Consider the following 23,862-nt stretch of genomic DNA (forward strand, 5'->3'; position numbering starts at 1 on the left):
AGAGACATCAGATGGGAGTTAAAAGTTTGGATTTTAGTAAGAATGAAGACACACTGCCTATAGAAAGAATTTTGGGAGTTGAGTGGTGCATAGAATCTGACACATTTCAATTTTTCAATCAATAAATAAATCAATTCAATAAATAAATCAATTTCAATTCTTCAATAAAGCTGAAAGACAAGCCACTCACCAGGAGAGGCATTCTGTCAACAGTGAGCTCTATATATGATCCATTAGGTCTAGTGTCACCTCTCATACTGACTGGAAAGCAAATTTTACAAGAATTATGTAAGAATGCAGTTGAATGGGATGATGAGGTGCCAGATTATGTCAAACCTAAATGAATAAAATGGAAGGATGAACTGCACAAACTAGATCAGTTAAAGGTACCTAGATGTTACAAACCTGATGACTTTGGGGAAGTAGAAAAGGTTGAACTCCATCACTTTTCAGATGTCTGTCAGGAGGGATATGGCCAGTGCTCATATATTAAATTAATTAGCAAGACTGGCCGAATTCATTGTGCATTAGTAATGGCAAAGTCACGTGTCACACCTCTAAAAACCATGACAATTCCCAGACTAGAACTAGCAGCAGCACTGGTATCAGTTAGAATCCATAAACTCTTGAAGGGAGAACTTGAGTATAATAATGTGGAAGAAGTATTTTGGACAGACAGCAAAGTAGTCCTTGGTTACATTGCAAATGAAGCAAAGAGATTCCATGTATATGTTGCTAATAGAGTAGAAACAATTAGAGATCACACTTCACCAGATCAGTGGAAATTTGTAGAGACACAGTATAACCCAGCAGATCATGCATCTAGAAACATGACAGCAGATGAATTGTGTAATAGCAAGATCTGGTGGAACGGCCAAGAATTCCTTTGGCAACATAGTGAAATGGATAGCCATCCCCAGTACAAGGTCATAAATGAAAATGACCCTGAAGTGAAGAAAGTCGTATGCCATGCTGTAGGTACACAACAGCCCACAGATATACTAGAAAGACTTGAGAGTATTTTTCTGATTGGTTTAAAGCAAAGAGGGCAGTTGCTGTATGCCTCAAGCTTCTGAACAGCTTCAAAGGAAAAGGTGATGGCACTACTAAAGTAAATGGAGACACATATGAGCCAGTATATGTAGCAGAAGTGTCAGAAGCTGAAAATGAAATTATAAAACAACTGCAAGCAAAGGTATTCCAAAAGAAGATAAATACTGAAATCAGCTGCTTACCATAATTCTTTAATTAAAGAGGAAAATGGCAAAGGAACAATAGTGATAGACAAGACCAGTTCCCTCTATAAGTTAGATCCCCTCATTGATAAAAATGGTATCATGAGGGTAGGAGGAAGATTAAAGCTTTCTAATCTGACAGATGAATCCAAACATACAGTCATCCTTCCCAAAACACTACACATAACCCAGCTGATAATATGCCACCACCACAAAAGAACAAATCATTAAGGCAGGGGCATAACTTTAAATGAAATCAGGTCATGTGGATACAGGATAGTAGGAAGATCATCCCTAGTATCAAGGTATATTTCAAAGTGCACTATCTGTCGTAAAGTTAGAAGTACAACACAGGGACAGAAGATGGCAGACCTGCCTATCGACAGACTAGAACCATCACCTCCTTTTACATACTCAGCAGTAGATTTCTTTGGCCCTATCTATGTCAAAGAGGGGTGTAAAGAGCTTAAAAAATATGGAGTGCTCTTTACTTGCATGGCAAGTAGAGCTGTGCACATAGAGACAGCCAACAGCATGGATACAAGTTCCTTCCTAAGTGCATAACGTGGCTTTGTAGGACGAAGAGGGCCTGTAAGACAGTTGAGATGTGACCAAGGAACTAACTTTGTACGAGCCAAATCAGAGTATGAGAAATGCTTGAAAGAGCTAAGTAACAATAAAGTCAGACAAGAACTCATGAAAGACCAGTGTGACTGGATTGTACTTAACAAGAATGTACCCAATGCAAGTCACATGGGAGGTGTTTGGGAGAGGCAGATATGCACAAAGAGAAATGTACTGTCTGTATTACTTGATCAGCATGGTACTCAGTTAGATGACCAAGATCTGAGAAACTTCTTAGTTGAAGATGAAAATATAGTTAATGGTCATCCCCTAACTGTGGACCATCTTAAATCCCCAGAAAGTCCTACACCACTGACACACAGTAATTTGTTAACTATGAAAACAAAGGTAGTACTGCCTCCTCCCAGCATTTTTATTAAGAAAGACCTGTACTGCATAAAGAGATGGCACAGAGCACAATACCTGGCCAACCAATTCTGGTCCAGGTGGAGAAAGAAGTATATGCAATTTCTAAAACTTAGAAATAAGTGAACAACACCAAAGAGGAATCTCAGTGTAAATGACTTAGTTATCATCAAGGATCAGAATGTAGCAAGGAACCAGTGGAAACCGGGAAGAGTAACAGAAGTATCTCCTGATCATGATGGCCTAGTAAGAAAGGTTAAGGTCCTGGTGTCAGACTGTAATCTCGACAACCAGGGATGATGCACAAAGGCTGACAGGACCATCATAGAGAGGCCGATACATAGTCTAGTATTGCTGTTAGAAGGAAATGCATAATAATAGACCGGAGCGACCCTGCCAAGGAGCCAGTGTAACAAAACATATGTGCTAATCCTAGTTTTTAAGGTACTTACTAATATTAATTTAAGGTAAATTGTTACACAATTTAGGGGAGCCATGTTACTGTATGTAAAGCATATGTACCTCACATCATTATTCCTCAGTAATCATAAGTGAAATGTTCAACAGTTTTCTATTTGCATGAAGACGTGTAATATCTGTAAGTATCAGTATTCAATGCTATATTAAGCACCAAAGCCAATGCTCACTTGTTGGTAGAGTGTGGTTAACCCACTGGTTGCCTGCAGGCATCACTCACAGCCAAGGCAAGTCACGCTCAGACAAAGACGGGCAGGAAGGTGACCGAAGTAAATACTTTAATTTTGTAGTAAAAACTAATTGTCATAGTGCCAAGTTGGTTGCATGTATTGTTAATGAATACTGTAATATGTTGAAAGTGTCTAATATCAGTGTATAATGTTATTTTATAAGAAAATAAGACCAAGAACTTGTTCACAGTTCTTACGGTCATACCTACCTCATCAATAAATGTCAGAGAGAGAGAACTGCCTTTCCTCAACCCTACAATGATGGGCGTGATCACTAAACAGATCACCTGAGAGCTAATGAAGGCCTGCTGGTGCAGCTACAGTAATGCCAGATTAGCTTGGTGTCCTTTAGGGGGATCCGCTGGGTGGTGTGGGGGGTTCCCCTCTCCCAGTTAGGTTAGAATTTTTTTTTGACTTCTCAAAACATGGTATCTCATTATTGTACTTTTTTCCATGAATATCCAAATTTCCCCTAATTTGGCTCTCAGCATCTACCTCCAAAACTCATAATTCCCCACAGCTCCCCCAAGCTTCTTGGGGGAAAGGGAGGCAGTTATATAAGGAGTTATTGAAAATTTTTATCCCAGCACCATTCACACTAAGTTTTTTGCAACCTGTGCATTGTCCTGAGTGTAATTTGCCACTTAAGTATATAGCCAATTTTTTTTAACATTGGTGTTAGTAAATCCCAACATCAAGTCATATCTCCTCTTACGAACTTTGCAAATGTGTTTTTAAACTCAGGGAAGGAGACACAAGGAGGTGTTAGGAGAACCAAACACCAACAGCACTCTTGGCAGCTCTGAAGTGTCTTTATTTTATTTTTTTTTTTATGTAGGAGGGATCCCAGCCAAGGGCAACAAAAATCTAACTAAAAAAAAAGCCCACTGAGATGCCGGTCCTGAATAGGGTCCAAAGTGGTGTCAAAAATTGAAGGATAAGTGTTTTGAAACCTCCCTCTTGAAGGAGTTCAAGTCATAGGAAGGTGGAAATACAAAAGCAGGCAGGGAGTTCCAGAGTTTACAAGAGAAGGGATGATTGATTGGGAATACTGGTTAATTCTTGCATTAGAGAGGTGGACAGAATAGGGATGAGAGAAAGAAGAGAGACTTGTGCAGCAAGGCTGCAGGAAGAGGGGAGGCATGCAGTTAGCAAGATCAGAAAAGCAGTTAGCATGAAAATAGCAGTAGAAGACAGCAAGAGATGCAACATTCCGGCAATGAGAAAGAGGCTGAAGACAATCAGTTAGGGAAGAGGAGTTGAGATGAAAAGCTTTTGGTTCCACCCTGTCTAGAAGAGTGGTATGAGTGGAACCCCCCCCAGACATGTGAAGTATACTCCATACATGGACAGATAAGGCCCTTGTATAGAGTTAGCAGCTGGCAGGGGGAGGGGGTGAGAAAAACTGACAGAGACGTCTCAGAATGCCTAACTTCATGGAAGCTGTTTTAGCTAGAGATGAGATGTGAAATTTCCAGTTTAGATTATAAGAAAAGGACAGACTGAGGATGTTCAGTTGTCTGGAAGGTTGTGTCGAGTTGATAGATGGAAGAATTGAGTTTTTGAGGCATTGAACAATACTAAGTTTACTCTGCCCAAATCAGAAATTTTAGAGAGATCAGAAGTCAGGCATTCTGTGGCTTCCCTGCATGAACTGTTTACTTCCTGAAGGGTTGGACGTCTCTGAAAAGATGTGGAAAAGTGTAGGGTGGTATCATCAATGTAGGAGTGGATAGGGCAAGAAGTTTGGTTTAAAAGATCATTGATGAATAACAGGAAGAGAGTGGGTGGCAGGACATATCTCTGTGGATCACCACTGTTAATAGATTTAGGAGTACAGTGACCGTCTACCACAGCAGCAATAGAACAATCAGAAAGGAAACTTGAGATGAAGTTACAGAGAGAAGGATAGGAGGGTAGTTTGGAAATCAAAGTTTTGTGGCAGACTCTATCAAAAGCTTTTGATATGTCTAAGGCAACAGCAAAAGTTTCACCAAAATCTCTAAAAGAGGATGACCAAGACTCAGTAAGGAAAGCCAGAAGATCACCAGATGAGCAGCCTTGACGGAACCCATACTGGCAATCAGATAGAAGGTTGTGAAGTGATAGATGTTTAAGAATCTTCCTGTTGAGGATAGATTTAAAAACTTTAGATAGGCAGGAAATTAAAGCAATAGGACAGTAGTTTGAGGGATTAGAACAGTCACCCTTTTTAGGAACAGGCTGAATGTAGGCAAACTTCCAGTAAGAAGGAAAGGTAGATGTTAACAGACAAAGTTGAGGGAGTTTGACTAGGCAAGGTGCAAGCACAGAGATGCAATTTCAGAGAACAATAAGAGGAACCCCATCAGGTCCATAAGCCTTCCGAGGGTTAAGGCCAGCGAGGGCATGGAAAACATCAATGCAAAGAATTTCAATAGGTAGCATGAAGTAGTGAGAGGGTGGAGGAGAGGGAAGAACAAGCCTTGAATCATCCAAGGTAGAGTTTTTAGCAAAGCTCTGAGTGAAGAGTTCAGCTTTAGAGACAGATGTGATAGCAGTGGTACCATCTGTTAGAAATAAAGGAGGGAAAGAAGAAGCAAAGTTATTGGAGATGGTTTTGGCTAGATGCCAGAAGTCACAAGGGGAGTTAAATCTTGAAAGATTTTGACAGTTTCTATTAATGAAGAAGTTTTTGGCTAGTTGGAGAACAGACTTGGCATGGTTCTGGGCAAAAATATAAGTGCATGAGATTCTGGTGATGGAAGACTCAAGTACCTTTTGTGGGCCATCTCTCTATCATGTATAGCATGAGAACAGGCTGTGTTAAATCAAGGTTTGGAAGGTTTAGGTAAAGAGAAGGAGTGAGGGATGTACGCCTCCATGCCAGACACTATTAATTCTGTTATGTGCTCAGCACACAAAGACGGGTCTCTGTCAAGGAAGCAGTAGTCATTCCAAGGAAAATCAGCAAAATACCTCCTCAGGTACCCCCAACTAGCTGAGACAAAATGCCAGAGGCACCTCCACTTAGGGGGATCCTGAGGAGGGATTGGAACAATAGGACAAGATACAGATATGAGATTGCAATCAGAGGAGCCCAACGGAGAAGAGAGGGTAACAGCATAAGCAGGATTAGAGGTTAGGAAAAGGTCAAGAATGTTGGGCATATCTCCAAGATGGTCAGGAATATGAGTAGGGAGTTGCACCAATTCCTCTAGGTCATGGAGGATAGCAAAGTTGAAGGCTAGTTCACCAGTATGGTCAGTGAAGGGATAGGAAACCCAAAAGCTGGTGATGAACATTGAAGTCTCCAAGAATGGAGATCTCTGCAAAAGGGAAGAGAGTCAGAATGTGCTCCACTTTGGAAGTTAAGTAGTCAAAGAATTTCTTACAGTCAGAGGAGTTAGGTGAGAGGTATCCAGCACAAATAAATTTAGTTAGAGTGCCTCTGTAGTAGTAGCCAGATGGTGGAAAACTCAGAGGATTCAAGAGCATGGGTACGAGAGCATGTTAAGTCACTGCACACATAAATGCAACATCCAGCTTTGGATTGAAAATGAAGATAGAGAAAGTAGGAGGGAACAGAAAAGGGGCTACTGTCAGTTGCCTCAGACACCTGTGTTTCAGTGAGGAAAAGATGAGGTTTATTAGAGGAGAGGTGATGTTCTACAGATTGAAAATTAGATCTAAGACCGTGAATGTTGCAGAAATTAATGAAGAAAAAGTTGAGGTGGGGGGTGTCAAGACACTTAGGGTCAATACCAGAAGAGCAGTCCGACCTGGGGACATTTGTGGTCCCCTCCCCAGATGGGGATTCTGAGGCTGGTGTAGGAGTCACCATGATTTTGAATTTTGAGTGAAGGGTGTGTGTAATCAGGTGCTTGTAATTTTGTGTGAAGGAAGAGAGTTGTCTTTTAGAGGGCAAACTGTGACTGCCCCCTTGTATTGTGAGACACAGAAAGCTGTGAGGTCACAGCTGAGTTTAATGATGATTTCACAGCACCCCTGATCCAGTGCTTTAGACCTCACTGAGAGTAATTTTATGTCAGCAAATCACTTCTTTACAAGCGCTCACCTCCTATGAGATACGCTTTGCTGCTTCATGCCACCAGTTACTATGTTGTTTTCACCAAGACCAGACGTCATCACTCCGGCCCGCCCCCGGAGTCAAGTTGGCTGCCTTCTTCCTGTTATCCATCTGGAGCAGGAAGGCCTGGCCACAGCCTATTATCTGTTTAGGAGCTCTCTGCACCATCACCCCGTTATCCATGCAGGAGCAAGGAAGTGCCCTTTGGAGCACTGGGGAGTTTATGATTCACACAGACCCCTGACCCACCACCCTGCTCACCCGTCAGCCCGCCGCCATGTCGGAAGTTACAGAAGGTTGGCCTGCCAGGCTGTCACCAGGCAGGCAGGCTGCATCCACCCATGGAATGCATAAAGGCAAGGGATCACATAGGAAGCATTCCTCTAGGTCTGGGAGTGGCTCTTCCCAACAGGAAAGTTCTGGACAAGTACATCCCCATGCCTGAGGGCATGGATCAGATAGGGGAGGCAACTATGTGCCTTCACCTATGCATCCTCAACCCTCTACATTTATGGGGCAAAGGCTGTTCTCCACCCTAGGCTATAGTCATGGAAGCCTTGGCTGAATTACAGGGTGATTTGGAGGCATTGAAGGAGGAGAGACACGTGGCCCCAGCAGGTGGCGCTGCCAGCACCAGGGTGGATGTAAACAGACCCCACACAGAAGTGATTGGGGATGACTCCACCCTGGGGTTTTCTGGGTTTCAGTCAGTGCAGCAGCTTGATTCTAGTAGTGATACCCAGGATGAACTGACCACTGGTAATGTCCTCCTGCAGAGTGACAAGTCTTATGGGCCCCTTGATGATGTCTCTGATGAGGTGGACAAGCATGTCGCCGAGATGGTGAATTATGTCTTTGACCATGGCATGCATGAGGAGGAGTACAAGAAGATTTTTAGAGGACGACATTGTGAAAGGACCGAGCAACCGTCAGGCTTTAGCCCCAGCTGAATGCAACACTCAAGTGTTAGATGCTCTGAAACCAGACGCCAAAAAGGTTGACTTTCGTATGAAAGAAGTCAGTAAGGACATAGTAAAAGCTGCCACGATTGTCACCAAATCACTCACAGTGCTGGATAAGATTGCCCAAGAGGGACAACTAGAGGTGGCCCACGAGATACACATGCTAAATGGTGCTCTAGCATTACACTTATCCCCAAGCTATAGCGGGTTTTGCTAACGCGGTTTAAAGCTATCACGGGAACAATAAAAAACACATTAAATGGGCTAACGCGAATCCTAGTGGAGCTATCGCGGCCCATGAGTCGTTATATGTCCAGGATGTTCACGTGACAGCTACGTCATATTTCTTGGCCAGATTCGCTTGCTAATTGGCTGAATTTGACTGACATATTAGGCCGTGATTGGTTTGCACACTCCCGCTTCCTTATCCAGCCACTCTCCCACTCCCCCATCCCTCTAGTCCCTCCCGCCACAGTTGACTAAGTGGCACGTGCCGTGGTGAATCTCAAGGTCACGCGTGTGTATCTCGGGACAATGGCCTCTACTACCCCTCCTGGCCACCCAGGGAGATCGCTACCACCCAACCCGACCCAGCGAAAGGCAACAGCGGCGCCTGGGAAAGAAATCAAGAAGAGGAAGAACCTTACATATGCTGTGAAATATGAGATAGTGAAATTGATCGAGAGTGGACAAAGTAAAAGTTCAGTGGGCGCTAAGTTCGGCATCAACGAGTCTACAGTGAGAGGTATTTACCTTAAGAAGGACCACATTAAGGCACATATGAACCTCACTAGTGATAGTGCTGGACATAATGCTGTGCGAAGCTCAAATCATGTCCTCCTCAAGACTGATCTATAAATCATGGTGAGATGAGGGAAAAAAAAAGGTGCCAATATGTTGAATTGTGTTGCTACTCTGGCGGGCCACGAACAATTTTTTTTTTTCCTATGTATTCTTAACAATGGCTATCGCGTTTTTAGCTATCACGGCGATGTTAAGGGACCAATTTCTCGCGATAGCTGGGGGTTGAGTGTACTGGGAAATGTTAACCACAGGAACAATTTTCACGTAGATTCATCATTAAACGGGAGATTGATCAGAAGTATGCTCACTTGTGCTCTGATAAGGTACCCATGACCAGACTCTTGTTCGGCGATGATGTTTCTCAAGCTGCCAAGAACATTGAGAAGTCTGAGAAATTGAAAAACAAGATCACGACAAAGAAACCAGTTCAAATTTGGAAATTCACTTCGGAAAGAGGCAGAAGTTCCTTTGGGAAGCTCCGAGGTTTCTCATCCAGGTTCCATCCCTATGGCCAGTGGACATATAGACACAGGAATGAGCAGTGACATTCCTACCCACGGCAGGCTTCAGAATTAAAAAAAAACTCCCAAGACCAGGGACACAACAATCCCCAGCAATAACAGAGGTAAGACATGATTTTGAATCAGGCAGACTTCACCATTTTGTGCATGAGTGGCATAAGTTAACTAATGATACTCACATTTTGGATATTGTAGCACATTGCCATCTAGATATTAATGTTGATGATATCACTCACTATTTTCTTAATATATTGAGTATGTTTTTAGTGAGAAGGAAAGGAGCATTATTACTTAGGAAGTTGGGAAGCTTTTAGACCTTAAAGTTATAAAGCAAACACACAAGCAAGAGGAGCAGATTTTATCCCCTGTTTTTCTGCATAGGAAAAAGGATGGAGGTTTTAGAATGATCCTTAACCTAGAAAAAATTAAACTCTGTATTAATGAAGAGAAGTCTGTCTTAACCCTTTCCTTCCGGCAATCGTATATATACGATTGCAAAAATGCGTCCGTAGCGACGGCGATCATACCAGTAATCAAGAATTTTCGCGCCTCAATTTTGAGGTCCAAGCGCGGTTTCTCGAGTCAGATGGTGTGAGTGGAAGTGTCTGGCATGTTTCCACATGTAGTGTTGTCACTAGCTCTGGAAATTTAGCGGTAACTAAGCTATTTTCCCTTTCTCCGGGCGACACTTGGCAACCCCAGCGACCCGCCGGGTGGAAAGGACTCGCCGGGTGGAAAGCACCATGATGAGTGTGAAGAGACATCCTGATAAGAGCCAAGGATCTCAGATCATAACTCACCATGGAGCAGGACACAACATATGTATTTAGCAGTGCTTCTGAGTTTGAAGACAGTGACAGTGAATATTTAGAAGAAGAAGCTGAAGAAAGCGAAGACATTAGTGAGGACTCGGAAAATGATTTACAGGATCCACCTGTTTTATCAGAACAGAGAGATGATACCTATCATTCTTTCATGTTATTTTTTTTTCATTATCTTCGATTTTATAATAAAATGGTAGAAGGTAACTTGTCAGAGAGAGAGAGAGAAAGAGAGAGAATGTTATTTGCCTGAAACTTGATGTGATAAGGGGTGAAAAAAAAAAAAAATAAATAAATTCTCTCTCTCTCTCTCTCTCTCTCTCTCTCTCTCTCTCTCTCTCTCTCTCTCTCTCTCTCTCTCTCTCTCTCATTGGAAGTGTACAATTTTCCCTCCAAGATGAGAGAGAGAGAGAGAGAGAGAGAGAGAGAGAGAGAGAGAGAGAGAGAGAGAGAGAGAGAGAGAGAGAGAGAGAGAGAGAGAGAGAGAGAGAGAGAGAGAGTGTGTGCACGCGGCGTCATCGCTCTCCGGGCTGTTTCTGGATGACGGATCACACAGCGGGAGGAGGAGGAATCTTTTATAAGGCATAAACTCAACTTTCAGAGGTCACATCGAGCTACAAAGTATATCATTGTATTCAGAATAACAAAGAGAAAATAATTATTAGTATTCAAACAATTTTCTGACAATTTCTAGGTTTACCATTTTTAGCCATCATACAAAACAGAAAAATAATTTAAGCACCGGAAGGAAAGGGTTAATACCCACACAACATTTGGAATACTTGGGGAACATTATTGACTCTGAGACAATGACAGTTACCTTACCTGAATGGAGGAAAGAGAAAATAATTCAAAGTTGCAAACAACTTTTTCACAGTGAACGAGACAATCAGGAATGTGGCCAAAGTGATTGGGTACTTGGTCGCTGCAATTCCAGCAGTGGAAATGGGGAAACTGTATTACAGGAAACTGGAAACTGCTAAAATTTCAGCATTACAAAAAGAAAAAGGCAACTTTGATAAATGGATGGACATCACATATGACATGAAAACAGATCTGATTTGGTGGATAAATCATATTGCAGGGCAAGACAGGAAAATTTTTAGACCAGGCACGGAATTAAACCTGTACACGGATACCTCAAACTTAGATTGGGGTGGTTAGCTTAATCATCTACAAGTTAATGGTAGATGGGCAATTAGTGAAAAAGAATTGCACATCAATGCGAAAGAACTCAAAGCCATCTTATTTGCAGTAAAGTCATTTGCACATCAGATCAGAGGTAAAACACATCAAAGTGCTTTATGACAACTTAATGGCAGTGAACTATGTAAACCAAATTGGGGGCGCAAAATCCACATCCTGTAATGACATCAGTAGAGAAATCTGGGAATGGTGTACGAAAAACAATGCCTGGATTACATGTTCTCACATTCCAGGCAAAGGTAACTCCATGGCAAATGCTGCATCTCAAAAGTTTAATGACAGGCATGAATGGAAGTTAAATGAGGGCATTTTTATGGAGCTTTGCGGTATCTTTGGAGTTCCTAGCATCGACCTGTTTGCCTCTAGATTGAATAAACAGGTACCTCGGTTCATGGCAACCTGACCCTGAAGCGGAACACTCTGATGCTTTCTCAATAAACTGGTCACAGTTTGAGCTGGTATACATTTTTCCCTCATTTGCTCTAATTGCCAGACGCCTTAAAAAAATGTGTGCAGAGATGGCAAGGGGGTGGTTGATTGTGCCACTGTGGCCATCTCAACCATGGATGGGGCCCCTCCTCACAATGCTTGTCAAGGAACCGCGGCTACTAATGAGGAAGGACATTCTACGCCACCCATCAACAGCAGAGGAACACCCCATCATGGAGTACACCAGGTTGATAACATGTCTATTGTCAGGCAATAGCTACGAGCAAGAGGCATTTCGGCAGCAGGTACAGACATTATCATGGCCTCCTGGAGACCAGCAACTGAGAGACAGTATCGAACACATGTCACCAGATAGTTACTGTTTTGTGACGGGGCAAATCAATCCCCTTAATCCCGCTATAACGGATATTATACATTTCTTGTCCGACACTTTCCACAGGGGTGTCAGCTACAATTCTGTCAACACGGCGAGGGGAGAACTATCTTCACTTGGGATAGTAGTAGAAGGCTGCAGAGCAGGTAATCACCCTCTTGTCAACAGACTCCTGAGAGGTGTCTTCAATTTGAGACTGCCAAAACCCAGGTATTCAGAGACCTGGGATATCCAGCTAGTGCTAGAAAAACTAAGAACTATGGAACCATTATGCAGCCTTCAACTAAAAGAACTAACCTTAAAATTAATCATGCTAATGGCACTCATGCATGCAGCCAGAGTGCAAACATTGCATTTGTTAATGTTGAAAAATATTAGCATTGGAAAGGACTCTATTTGTGTTTGGTTAGGGCAAAACATTAAACAGTGTAGACCAAAATTCAATGTACAATTTGTGGAATTTAAAGCATACCCAAAGGATAGAAGACTCTGTATTTATGAAACATTGAAAATGTACATTGAAAAAACTGAACACTTAAGGAATGGTGTCGCTCATGTGAACGGGAACTTACTCATCAGCTTTATAAAGCCACACAAACCTATAACCAAGGACACTTTTGCAAGATGGATTAGGATCATGCTGCACATGTCAGGAGTTGATACAATAAAGTATTCAGCTGGCAGTGTCCAGCCAGCTGCAGCGTCAAAGGCAAAAGCTATGGCACTGCCAATTACACATATCATGGCAAAGGCAGGTTGGTCGAGGGAGACTACCTTTGCCAAGCATTAAGACAAGAAGATTGTTCAGGACCTTGACTCATTCCAAGAAGCAGTACTGGAATAGTAAGTACCTATCACTATTAGGAAATTATCTTTCTACTGGTAAATATACTAACTTGTACTTAATACACCACAAGGGATTATGGGGCATGGTTGTTTTATTTCACCAATGCACTAACTTTCCTTTTATGTTCATGTACTACACCCACATGGCTTCAAAACCTCATGGGAAGCGAGTGCTGGCAGAAAAGTGATTTGCTGGCATAAAATTGATGAAGTACATGAGACTTTCTTAGTCAGTTGAAATGTGCTTCGGATTTTATGAAGCAAATCACCTTTGCCAGAAGAGAGCTTTCACATGCCCTCCACTCTCCCCCTACGCTTTACAGCGTCACATGATTATTACAAATAAGTTAGCATGATTTGATAAATTTATTGTTATGTGGGTGGTAGTATAGTTTAAAGTCCGGCAGCGTGAAGCAGCAAAGCGTATCTCATGTGAAAGCTCTCTTCTGGCAGAAGTGATTTGCTTCATAAAATCCGAAGCACATTTCAACTGAGTAGATAAGTCTCATGTACTTCATCAATTATTGTTTTGGCAGGTACCTACTGCCTCCTCCCTGCCAAAGTGATTAGCTGATCAATACTTCACAGTTTTCCTGCCTAAACAGTCTACACTTAACACTGCATTTGCATATATATATATATATATATATATATATATATATATATATATATATATATATATATATATATATATATATATATATATATATATATATATATATATATCTTTTTTTTTTTTTTTTTTTTTTTTTCTTTCTAACTGTAGTTAAGGCTGCACATTCTCTAATCTCTAGTAGTTGGAATGTTCAGGCAGATGAGAGCCTCTCTTCAGAGAGACATGTGAATAGAGCTTGCTGGTGTCTGGGAACTCTGGGAAGCCTGACCTCACAAGATCAAAGAGTTCTAGATATGCTGTAAATGTATGCAATGATATAATTGTTTTCAAGAGTTTTCAAAACTATACCAGAAATGTTTCTTGGTTGCTAACTACTATAGTTAATTTGGAATCAGGTTACTGAGTCTTGTGCTTGTGATTACGAGCTTAATTGACAAGAGTATCAAAATCAGTCTGGAAAAAGTGGTGGTAATATTCTAGAGCCCTTTCCAACCATTATTACTGGTTGTTTTAGCTCCATTCTTTTGCAGACACATTTGAATACACGCAAAACGTAACAGAGTGGGGGGAGGGGGAAGCCACCTCCCCTGTAACTATTCAAATGTATCTTCAAAAGAATGGAACTAAAACAACCAGTAATAACAGCAGGAAAGGTCTCTAGAATATTACCATAGTGGCTTCATACTGAAACTGATGAGATGTACACATGTACCAGCTAATAATAACTAACTCGCCAGCCACTGAGTAGCCAACAATCTTCTACACGTGTAGCACATATAGTCCATCTTGTTTTTATTTGCTGGTCCAGTTCAACATTTCACACTCTCAATATGATGTGCCATATACAGTTAAAAAAATATGATTTTTTTTCCATCTACTAGCTAATGCTGTTTGCTAGCCCAAGCTTGATAAAGCCCAGTTAGAGTATATAACATGTTTCTGACCAAGAATAACTAAAATTTAATGTTTTATGCATTAGAAAATACTTCACTGTTGCAATTATCATGTGAAGATGCTGTAAACCTTGGAGAGGTGATGGAAATTGACAGCTCTTTCAATCTGGCATATGATCTGCACAATGTAACAAACCATAATTCACATGGGTAAAGGTGCCCAAACGTGTGCATTTATAAACACCTTAGTCTCTTCCTTATGATGATGGATACCATTTTCCTTTAGCACAGAAGTATATTGATATATTATCATATTTTTCAACATTCAATTGCATATGAATCATGAATATCATTGGTGTTTCTTGTTGGGGAGGGATAAGACACACTAACAATTATTATAGGAACCTGTGGTGTCTCCAAAGAGTTGACACTAACACCACAGTTTAAAAAGAGACATACTAAGAATCAGCTACATTGGTATTAGTAAATAATAACATCACATTTAAAAAAAAACAGGCCTATATCTGATAAACTTAGGTTAATATCCTTCTTGTGGGATCTCAGGGTATGCAGCTCCTCCTGTCAGGTTAGGTTAGATTACTGCTCCTACGGAAAGGGTCCACAGCAGATACAACCCTCCCAGCTGATAGGTACCAAGGCCTAAGACAGGTTAGTGTCCCTCAGGTGTCCAGCTCAGCAAGGTTATATTAATTTATTTAGAATATTTTCCCAGAAACTGGCTGCTTTCCTCAGATTTTTTTTTTTTTATCTACTTGTTTATCTTCTTTTTTTCTATGCACTGCAAACTTGGGAAGCTTGGGAAATTAAAAATAAGTTAAATATAGCCATTATAAAAACAAAAAAAATCACTAAATATAGGGAAATCTCATAAAATTTAAGTAAATCCCCTTACATTTTGGGACTCCTGTATTGCACTTATTTATTTCCCAACCCCCCAAAAAACAAATAAAATAAATCAATTAATTAATTAATTTCACCAGGTTGCCATGCTTCCTGTGCATTGGGAAAGAGAAAACAAGATAAGGAATATTGTCTGAAACTGCAATTTTACCCATTAATGACCTAGGGATCAAGGAGATACAGGCCCACTATTAAGGTAGATCAGATGATCTTTCTGATGGGGCCCAAGGCACCATTAACATCAGTAAGATTGGGATAAGGAAAAATAATTATTTTAATGTCTTAATGCACCTGAAAAGGATTTCTCCATCAATTTCCCACATGTCTGTTTCTGGTTACAATAAGTAAGAGTAAAGAAAAAAAAATAAGGCAAGCTGCAAGAAGCCAGTGTGCCTACACGTGGCAGTCCTTGTACGAAACATACAGAAATACCAATTATCCCTATCCTTTCATGCCATTAGCATTTTTGTGATGCTAAGCTCCTTTCATTCCATCCTACATCACGTGAGCTACCTGCTCTGGAGGCAGAAGCGCTTAAAGTTAAATTCAAGGCGTGGCAAAAAAAAATAATAATAATAATAATAAATAAATAAATAAATAAAATAAAATAAAATAAAATAAATAAATAAATAAAATTATATATATATATATAGAGAGAGAGAGAGAGAGAGAGAGAGAGAGAGAGACTGCCTTTCCGACATCCCCGGACCAGCAGCGTTGAGGCTCCGCACTGCAGACTTTACCACACTTTAATCTCAGCTTGCCACCAAGCACTTCTCACCCACCCAAACACCGCCGCCTCTAAGCAAATAAACACTGCACAAGTCAACCCTAGACAGGGGAACAGGCGCCACTGGTGAGCAGGTTTTCAGCCCCGCACTATCCTTAGCTACGACAACAAGACAATCAAAGGCACAGCTGCACGGCTGACAGCATGACAATGCCCCAACTCCTTCGCTGCTGCAAGACATCGACACCGGCCGCGACCAAACCTCATACCTACCCCGCATAATTACCTGCACGCCCCCAGGTCAGGTCAGGGAGGCACCAAAGGGTAGGTCAACTCAACACATACGGTACTTCTACATTCTGCCTGGTGTTGTTGGGTCAAACTGTCAACCCTCTGGCTGCAACAGCGCGCTGGACGGTGTCATGCGCTCAAGGTTACCGAGTGCTCATTTTCAGGTTATGTCGACTGGTAAGCCAGAGTATATACGGAGTATGCTAAAACCATTTCAACTAGACAGACCATTATTAGGCATGCGTCAGAGAAGCACAAGGAGCCTATATATAACACTGACATTGGTTATTAGTGCCCCCAGGAACTGTGCTCCACAGTATATAATAGGCTGTTTACCTTAACCTTCCTCCTCTCTATGGGCCGGCTCAAGTCATCAAGCTCCACGTCACCTCGACTTCTCAAGGTGGCAATCAACAAAAAATAAATAAATAAGTAGATAGATAAAATAACCTTCCTCTTTACAGACTGTTACGATCTAGTACCATCATGGAATTTTATGCATTGTAATCTATTGGTACATGCCATTTACACCTTGTGCAATATTATAGTTATGAAGCATTTCTGTGATAATGCAAGCTGTGATGAGTGTTATATACTTCATTTCCTTGTATTATCATATTGTCTACTTTATTCGCATATTGTACCATGAAATATTGTCCCTTTATATTTATTCTGAAGTACTACTGCTTTTTAGGTAAACTATTTTTTTTATTATTACTTATCATTTATTATTATTATTATTATTGTTATTATTATTATTGTTATTATTATTTTTATTATTATTATTATTATTATTATTATTATTATTATAAATACTTTTATTACTATAATTAATATTAGGGTAAAACTGCAGGGTTGGACCTCCTCTCTATTCATTAAAAACACATTGCAGCGTGATAGAGTACTTACTATAGAACATGTCTGTGATGTTTTCAATGTGGGGAAGGCTTTTGTAAGGCCGTAGTAATTAAATTAATAGCGCGCCACCTCCAGAAACTAAGTCCGCAATCATCCCAAGGATATAAGTTAGGTTAGTAACCTTAGGGGGGGTCCAGGGGGGGCACAGGTTAGGTTAAGGTTAGGTTAGGTTACTAACCTAACCTAACCTTAACCTAACCTAACCCAGGGGGCTGCGCCCCCCCTGGACACCCCCTAAGGTTACTAATCTAACCTAACTTATATCCTTGGGATGATTGTGGACTTAGTTTCTGGAGGCGGCGCGCTATTAATTTAATTACTACGGCCTTACAAAAGTCTTCCCCACATTGAAAACATCACAGACATGTTCTATAGTAAGTACTCTATCACTCTGCAATGTGTTTTTAATGAATAGAGAGGAGGTCCTACCCTGCAGTTTTACCAATATTAGTATTATTAGTATTAATATTATATTAGTATCTGCAATTTTTACCTCTCAACTTTATGTATAAGAAATTACTGTTTTTTTTATTTTAATGTATGTTTTATGGAGGCTTTGTAGAACATGTACCACCTTGTGGTGGAATAGAGCCGAATAAACCAAATAAAGATAAAGATATAAGGATTTCACAAAACACAGCTTTTTTTTTTCTCTTTTTTTTTTTAGCTGTTGCCTTTGACATACCAGAAGCATCTGACAGAGTCTGACACAAACTTTTGATTTCCAAATTACCCTCCTATGGTCTATATCCTTTTCTCTGTAACTTCATCTCAAGTTTCCTTTTAACTCAACACAACCTTCCAGACAACTATCCCCCTCTTCTTCAATGACACTCAGCTGTCCCCTGTCTTCTACACTGAACATCCTCTGTCTGTCCTTTACTTATAATCTAAACCGGAAACTTTATATATCACCTCTGGCTAAAGCAACTTCTATGAAGTTCAGTGTTTTGAATCACTTGCATTTCAGTGAGGAAAAGAAGATGAGGTTTAGTAGAGCAGAGGTAGTGCTCTACAGGCTGAAAGTTAGATCTAAGGCTGCAAATGTTGCAGAAGTTAATGAAGAAAAAGTTGGGAGGAGTGTCAAGACAGCTTGGGTCAATATCAGAAGAGCAATCCAACCCGGGGACATTTGTGGCCCCTCCTCCACACACACACACACTAATTAAGGATGCCATTACCTTCTGCTTGTGATGCAGAGTAGAGAAGGTGTGAAGCTTATGCACCCTTCCCAGGCTGATATGTGTCCCTAGGTAGATTGATCTGGCAGGGTGGCTGATGGCTGAAATGCCATCATGTTCTATGCCAGCAATCTTGATGGGAGGAAAGGGTGGCAAGATCTCTTTTGAGAGACACTGATCATTGCAGACATACTGCTCCTTACTTCCTATTTTCTGTTGTTGCTTCTTTGGATCTTGCAGGGTGCCCACCACACCACACCACCAGGATTTACCAGTACTGCTGGACAAGAACCCAGAGGCATGGACTGCTCCTCTGCTGCTCTCAAAAGGACCTGTTCTCCATTGCCATCTACCATTGAGGTCTTGCCTCTTGGCTAAAACCAGCAAGCATTGCATGCCACCTTATGCTTCAGTAGCTGCTTGCCCTCCTTCATCTCATGCTAGAGTTGCCTTTCCTCCCCATCATCAGCCCAACCAGCCCACTGGCAGACAACTAGTACTAATACAATCCCAAGAGGGCCACTGGTGCTTCATTCACCCAGATAAGGTGGCTAAAGCCTTGTATGCCTCCATCTTCAAGAGGAAATAAAAGAGAGTATCTTGAAATTAACTAGAAGAGGATAGGATATTAAATTTGAAGTGGCCAACCTTAATAACCTGGCCCAGCCCCCCTGAATTGGTGAATTGGTGATCTGTGAAGTGCTGGACAGCCACAGACAATGGCCCAACTTATACTTTTGGGAGAATCTTTCCAATCTCCCCTGACTTGATTAATTGACAAAAGTAGTGGAGGTCTTCTGCCTCCCTAACTCTGTTAGGCATGGAGAAACAGTGGCCAACATGGCCATATATATCAAATTCAAGGGCCCCCTTCCAGACACTTGGCCTCGTACTGGGTGAGACCACACCCTCCCTGTTCCTTGGTACACTTGCTGTTTTCTATTTGGCCATGACAACATTTGCTGCAACAGGAAAACCTGCTGTGGCAATTATAGTGCTGATGGCTGCACACAACCCACCTTATGGCTTTTCTGTGGGGGTGCTCACAGCCCCACTTCCAGGTATTGCCTGGCCTACCTCCATGCAGCTCAGGTTCAGCAGCTGCAGCATGGAGACAATTGTTCTCTTATTTTAAGACAAAATTAAGGGGAATCAAACTTGGGGCTTTCCACCCTATGGTGTCTAAAACACAATGCCCTACCACTGCTCAGGAATCTCTCTCCACACAAGCTCGTCCAACAGTCCTATCAAAACCTCAAAGTTTTTAAGTCACAATCATCCAGATGGGTGCTGAAGCCCCCACCCCAATCCCTCCTCTTTCTTGATCTTAAAGGAGATTTTGATTCCACTTCACATAAAACCATTGCTGTGAAACTTGCCTACCTGGGACTCAGAGGACCCCCCCTTAATTGGGTTAAGTCCTTCCTGTCTTCCAGGTCCTTCTCTCTGTTGATAGGTAACACTTATTCCAAGCATTACCCATTCACCAGAGATGTCCCACAGGATTCTCCTCTCAGTCCTCTCCCCATCTGTGTCTTACTTTCTGATTTCCCCTCCTCAACATGCACACATCATCAGCTGGTTTGATTGCTGGTCACCTACACTTCCCTATTTTGTAGCCTGCTGTGTTGATTTTTGTAGCTATCCTTGTCATGCTTGCTTTTCCAGCAGGATTATCTTCTCGTCTATCATCTTATTGTGGAGTACATCTTGTGTTGTAAGCTCCATCAGTAGCTCCTTGTCACCACACCAATGAGGCCTGAATGTTTACCCAATTGTTTAATTTTAAGGACAAAAAAATCTGGTCAAGGAAGTAGTGGTGTGATGGTGGGTGGAAGCTTTACTGGGCAGAGCAGTGTGGTGAGACTCATGAGATAAAACAAAGTTCAAATCTGGCGCAAGGCAGCCGCGTTATATACATTGTGTTCATGATTATACTAATGTATTTCTTATTCAGTCTATCACTACATGTATTATTATACATTACACAATACAGTGGTATCTCAGTATATGTCCTTAATCCATTCCAGATCCTTGGACATACCAAACAGGACATATACTAAACAAATTTTTCCCATAGGAAGTAAAGGGAAAATAATTAATCCATTCCCATGAAAAAAAATACTATTGTTATTGGCATATTATACAGTACATTGATGGGGTTGTATAAAATAATTTAAACACTGCTTAATACTAAGATACATACCGGATTTGATTTGATTTTTTTTTTTTTTTTTTTTTTTTATGTAGGAGGGACACTGGCCAAGGGCAACAAAAATCCAATAAATAAAAAAAAGCCCACTTGGATGCCAGTCCCATAAAAGGGATCAAAGGAGCAGTCAAAAATTAAAGGATAAGTGTCTTGGAACCTCCCTCTTGAAAGAATTCAAGTCATAGGAAGGTGGAAATACAGAAGCAGGCAGGGAGTTCCAGAGTTTACCAGGGAAAGGGATGAATGATTGAGAATACTGGTTAACTCTTGCATTAGAGAGGTGGACAGAATAGGGGTGGGAGAAAGAAGAAAGTCTTGTGCAGTAAAGCTGCAGGAGGATTGGAGGCATGCAGTTAGCAAGATCAGAAGATCAGAAGAGCAGTTAGCATGAAAATAGCAGTAGAAAACAGCAAGTGATGCAACATTGCAGCAATGAGAGAGAGGCTGAAGACAGTCAGTTAGAGGAGAGGAACTGATGAGATGAAAAGCTTTTGATTCTACCCTGTCTAGAAGAGTGGTATGAGTGGAACCCCCAAGACATGTGAAGCATACACCATACATGGACAGATAAGGCCCTTGTATACAGTTAGCAGCTGGGGGGGAGATGAGAAAAACTGCCAGAGACATCTTAGAACGCCTAACTTCATAGAAGCTGTTTTAGCTAGAGATGAGATGTGAAGTTTCCAGTTCAGATTATAAGTAAAGGACAGACCGAGGATGTTCAGTGTAGAAGAGGGGGACAGTTGAGTGTCATTGAAGAAGAGGGGACAGTTGTCTGGAAGGTTGTGTCGAGTTGATAGATGGAGGAATTGAGGTTTTGAGGCATTTAACAATAACAAGTTTGCTCTGCCCCAATCAGAAATTTTAGAAAGATCAGAAGTCAGGCATTCTGTGGCTACCCTGTGTGAAATGTTTACTTCCTGAAGGGAAAGACATCTATGAAAAGACGTGGAAAAGTGCAGGGTGGTATCATCAGTGTAGGAGTGGATAGGACAAGAAGTTTGGTTTAGAAGGTCATTGATGAATAATAAGAAGAGAGTGGGTGACAGGACAGAACCCTGAGGTACGCCACTGTTAATAGATTTAGGAGAAGAACAGTGACCATCTACCACAGCAGCAATAGAACGGTCAGAAAGAAAACTTGAGATGGAGTTACAGAGAGAAGGATAGATATTGTAGGAGGGTAGATTGGAAATCAAAGCTTTGTGCCAGACTCTATCAGAAGCTTTTTATGTGTCCAAGGCAACAGCAAAGATTTCACCAAAATCTCTAAAAGAGGATGACCAAGACTCAGTAAGGAAAGCCAGATCACCAGTAGAACGGCCTTGACGGAACCCATATTGGCGATCAGGTAGAAGGTTGTGAAGTGATAGATAATTAAGAATCTTCCTGTTGAGGATAGATTAAAAAAGTTTAGATAAGCAGGAAATTAAAGCAAAAGGGCAGTAGTTTGAGGGATTAGAACAGTGACCCTTTTTAGGAACAGGCTGAATATAGGCAAACTTCCAGCAAGAAGGAAAGGTGGATGTTGCCAGACAGAGCTTAAAGAGCTTGACTAGGCAAGGTGCAAGCACGGAGGCACAGTTTCGGAGAACATTAGGAGGGAGCCCATCAGGTCCATAAGCCTTCCAAGGCTTTAGGCCAGCGAGGGCATGGAAAACATCATTATGAAGAATTTTAATAGGTAGCATGAAGTAGTCAGTGGGTGGAGGAGAGGGAGGAACAAGCCCTGAATCATCCAAGGTAGGGTTTTTAGCAAAGGTTTGAGCAAAGAGTTCAGCTTTAGAAATAGATGTGATAGCAGTGGTGCCATCTGGTTGAAATAAAGGAGAGAAAGAAGAAGAAGCAAAGTTATTGGAGATATTTTTGGCTAGATTCCAGAAGTTACAAGGGAAGTTAGATCTTAAAAGATTTTGACACTTTCTGTTAATGAAGGAGTTTTTGGCTAGATGGAGAACAGACTTGGCATGGTTCCAGGCAGAAATATAAAGTGCATGAGATTCTGCTGATGGAAGGCTTAAGTACTTTTTGTGGGCCACCTCTCTATCATGTATAGCATGAGAACAGGCTGTATTGAACCAAGGTTTGGAAGGTTTGGGTCAAGAAAAGAGTGAAGAATGTACGCCTCCATGCCAGACACTATTAATTCTGTTATGCGCTCAGCACACAAAGACGGGTCTCTGACACGGAAGCAGTAATCATTCCAAGGAAAATCAGCAAAATACCTCCTCAGGTCCCCCCAGCTAGCAGAGACAAAACACCAGAGGCACCTTCGCTTAGGGGCATCTTGAGGAGGGATTGGAGCAATAGGACAAGGTACAGATATGAGATTGTGGTCAGAGGAGCCCAATGGAGAAGAGAGGGTGACAGCATAAGCAGGATTAGAGGTTAGGAAAAGGTCAAGAATGTTGGGCATATCTCCAAGACGGTCAGGAATACGAGTAGGGTGCTGTACCAATTGCTCTAGGTCATGGAGGATAGCAAAGTTGAAGGCTAGTTCACCAGGATGGTCAGTGAAGGGAGAGGAAAGCCAAAGCTGGTGGTGAACATTGAAGTCTCCAAGATTGGAGATCTCTGCAATTGGGAAGAGAGTCAGAATGTGCTCCACTTTGGAAGTTAAGTAGTCAAAGAATTTATAGTCCGAGGAGTTAGGTGAGAGATATTCACCACAGATAAATTTAGTTTGAGAGTGATTGTAATCATATCCAGATGGTGTAAAACTCAGAAGATTCAAGAGCATGGGCACGAGAGCAGGTTAAATCGTTGTGCACATAAACACAACATCCAGCTTTGGATCGAAAATGAGGATAGAGAATGTAGGAGAGAACAGAAAAGGGGCTACTGTCAGTTGCCTCAGACACCTGAGTTTCAGTGAGGAAAAGAAGATGAGGTTTATTAGAGGAGAGATGGTGTTCTACAGATTGAAAATTAGATCTTAGACCACGAATATTGCAGAAGTTATTGAAGAAAAAGTTGAGGGGGGGGTGTCAAGACACTTAGGGTGATCATCAGAAGGGCAGTCCAACCCGGGGACATTTGTGGTCCCCTCCCCAGAGTGTGTGTGTGTGTGTTATTAGGTAACAATAATAATAATAATAATAATAATAATAATATCA

At 41.5% G+C, this 23,862-nt stretch overlaps 1 long non-coding RNA gene across 1 annotated transcript in view; it reads right to left on the reverse strand.

Annotated features, from left to right (window-relative positions):
* Nucleotides 1-17,328, reverse strand: part of LOC135109026 (uncharacterized) — a 35,093-nt gene extending 17,765 nt beyond the window's left edge. Inside the window, exon 1 of the long non-coding RNA XR_010272548.1 lies at nt 16,431-17,328. This is a non-coding gene — a long non-coding RNA (uncharacterized LOC135109026). The remainder of the gene's footprint in view (nt 1-16,430) is intronic.
* Nucleotides 17,329-23,862: the final 6,534 nt, after the last annotated feature.

This window comes from Scylla paramamosain, chromosome 18, assembly GCF_035594125.1.
Source record: "Scylla paramamosain isolate STU-SP2022 chromosome 18, ASM3559412v1, whole genome shotgun sequence".
Lineage (NCBI taxonomy): Eukaryota > Metazoa > Arthropoda > Malacostraca > Decapoda > Portunidae > Scylla > Scylla paramamosain.